Source organism: Microchirus variegatus (assembly GCF_963457635.1).
Source record: "Microchirus variegatus genome assembly, chromosome: 5".
In the NCBI taxonomy this organism is placed as follows: domain Eukaryota; kingdom Metazoa; phylum Chordata; class Actinopteri; order Pleuronectiformes; family Soleidae; genus Microchirus; species Microchirus variegatus.
The window spans coordinates 36867008-36870819 of NC_139806.1; positions in this window are offsets into that span (position 1 = coordinate 36867008).

Consider the following 3812-nt stretch of genomic DNA (forward strand, 5'->3'; position numbering starts at 1 on the left):
AACGTTTTGGTCCAAAATTTGACAAAAAGGTCATACTATACTATGTCGTCCAAAATCAGTAAAACAAATTTACTATTTCTTTTTAACCCAAAATGTGACAAAACGTCATACGATAATATGTCATCGACCTCAATGTCATACTACACTATTTCGTCCAAAATCTGACCATTTTTTTGAAAAAAACATTTTGGTCCAAAATTTGACAAAAACATCATACTATACTATGTCGTCCAACATCGGTAAAACAAATTTAATTTTTCTTTAGCCCAAAATGTGACAAAACGTCATACTATAGTATGTCATCGACCTCAATGTCATACTACACTATTTCGTCCAAAATCTGACCCTTTTTTGGAAAAAAACATTTTGGTCCAAAATTTGACAAAAAGGTCATACTATACTATGTCGTCCAACATCAGTAAAACAAATTTATATTTCTTTTTAGCCCAAAATCTGACAAAACTTCATACTATACTATGTCATCGACCTCAATGTCATACTACACTATTTCGTCTAAAATCTGACCATTTTTTTGAAAAAAACATTTTGGTCCAAAATTTGACAAAAACATCATACTATACTATGTCGTCCAAAATCAATTAATTTTTTTAAATATTTTTTTTTAGCCCAATATGTGACAAAAGGCCATACTATAGTATGTCATCGACCTCAATGTCATACTACACTATTTCGTCCAAAATCTGACCATATTTTTGAAAAAAACGTTTTGGTCCAAAATTTGACAAAAACATCATACTATACTATGTCGTCCAACATCGGTAAAACAAATTTAATTTTTCTTTTTAACCCAAAATGTGACAAAACCTCATACAATAATATGTCATCGACCTCAATGTCATACTACACTATTTCGTCCAAAATCTGACCATTTTTTTGAAAAAAACATTTTGGTCCAAAATTTTACAAAAACATCATACTATACTATGTCGTCCAACATCGGTAAAACAAATTTAATTTTTCTTTAGCCCAAAATGTGACAAAATGTCATACAATAATATGTCATCGACCTCAATGTCATACTACACTATTTTGTCTTAAATCGGACAATTTTTTGGGAAAAAAAATTTGGTCCAAAATTTGACAAAAACGTCATACTATACTATGTCGTCCAAAATCAGTAAATTTTTTGGAATTTTTGTTTTATCCCAAAATGTGACAAAACTTCATACTATACTATGTCATCGACCTCAATGTCATACTACACTATTTCGTCCAAAATCTGACCATTTTTTTGAAAAAAACATTTTGGTCCAAAATTTTACAAAAACATCATACTATACTATGTCGTCTAACATCGGCAAAACAAATTTAATTTTTCTTTTTAGCCCAAAATGTGACAAAACGTCATACTATAGTCTGTCATCGACCTCAATGTCATACTACACTATTTCGTCCAAAATCTGACCCTTTTTTGGAAAAAAACATTTTGGTCCAAAATTTGACAAAAAGGTCATACTATACTATGTCGTCCAAAATCAGTAAAACAAATTTAATATTTCTTTTTAACCCAAAATGTGACAAAACGTCATACAATAATATGTCATCGACCTCAATGTCATACTACACTATTTCGTCTAAAATCTGACCATTTTTTTGAAAAAAACATTTGGTCCAAAATTTTACAAAAACATCATACTATACTATGTCGTCCAAAATCAGTAAATTTTTTGGAATATTGTTTTTTAGCCCAAAATGTGACAAAACGTCATACTATACTATGTCATCGACCTCAATGTCATACTACACTATTTCGTCCAAAATCTGACCATTTTTTGGAAAAAAACATTTTGGTCCAAAATTTGACAAAAACATCATACTATACTATGTCGTCCAACATCGGTAAAACAAATTTAATTTTTCTTTTTAGCCCAAAATGTGACAAAACGTCATACTATAGTCTGTCATCGACCTCAATGTCATACTACACTATTTCGTCCAAAATCTGACCATTTTTTTGAAAAAAACGTTTTGGTCCAAAATTTGACAAAAAGGTCATACTATACTATGTCGTCCAAAATCAGTAAAACAAATTTAATATTTCTTTTTAACCCAAAATGTGACAAAACTTCATACGATAATATGTCATCGACCTCAATGTCATACTACACTATTTCGTCCAAAATCTGACAATTTTTTTGAAAAAAACATTTTGGTCCAAAATTTGACAAAAACATCATACTATACTATGTCGTCCAACATCGGTTAAACAAATTTAATTTTTCTTTTTAGCCCAAAATGTGACAAAACGTCATACTATAGTATGTCATCGACCTCAATGTCATACTACACTATTTCGTCCAAAATCTGACCATTTTTTTGAAAAAAACATTTTGGTCCAAAATTTTACAAAAACATCATACTATACTATGTCGTCCAAAATCAGTAAATTTTTTGGAATATTGTTTTTTAGCCCAAAATGTGACAAAACGTCATACTATACTATGTCATCGACCTCAATGTCATACTACACTATTTCGTCCAAAATCTGACCATTTTTTGGAAAAAAACATTTTGGTCCAAAATTTGACAAAAAGGTCATACTATACTATGTTGTCCAAAATCAGTATATTTTTTGGAATTTTTGTTTTAGCCCAAAATGTGACAAAACTTCATACTATACTATGTCATCGACCTCAATGTTATACTACACTATTTCGTCCAAAATCTGACAATTTTTTTGAAAAAAACATTTTGGTCCAAAATTTGACAAAAAGGTCATACTATACTATGTAGTCCAAAATCAGTAAAACAAATTTTATATTTCTTTTTAGCCCAAAATGTGACAAAACTTCATACTATACTATGTCATCGACCTCAATGTCATACTACACTATTTCGTCCAAAATCTGACCATTTTTTTGAAAAAAACATTTTGGTCCAAAATTTTACAAAAACATCATACTATACTATGTCGTCCAACATCGGTAAAACAAATTTAATTTTTCTTTTTAGCCCAAAATGTGACAAAACGTCATACTATAGTATGTCATCGACCTCAATGTCATACTACACTATTTCGTCCAAAACCTGACCATTTTTTTGAAAAAAACGTTTTGGTCCAAAATTTGACAAAAAGGTCATACTATACTATGTAGTCCAAAATCAGTAAAACAAATTTACTATTTCTTTTTAACCCAAAATGTGACAAAACTTCATACTATACTATGTCATCGACCTCAATGTCATACTACACTATTTTGTCCAAAATCTGACCATTTTTTTGAAAAAAACATTTTGGTCCAAAATTTGACAAAAACATCATACTATACTATGTCGTCCAACATCGGTTAAACATATTAAATTTTTCTTTTTAGCCCAAAATGTGACAAAACGTCATACTATAGTATGTCATCGACCTCAATGTCATACTACACTATTTCGTCCAAAATCTGACCCTTTTTTGGAAAAAAACATTTTGGTCCAAAATTTGACAAAAAGGTCATACTATACTATGTCGTCCAAAATCAGTAAAACAAATTTAATATTTCTTTTTAGCCCAAAATGTGACAAAACGTCATACAATAATATGTCATCGACCTCAATGTCATACTACACTATTTCGTCTAAAATCTGACCATTTTTTTGAAAAAAACATTTTGGTCCAAAATTTTACAAAAACATCATACTATACTATGTCGTCCAAAATCAGTAAATTTTTTGGAATATTGTTTTTTAGCCCAAAATGTGACAAAACGTCATACTATACTATGTCATCGACCTCAATGTCATACTACACTATTTCGTCCAAAATCTGACCATTTTTTGGAAAAAAACATTTTGGTCCAAAATTT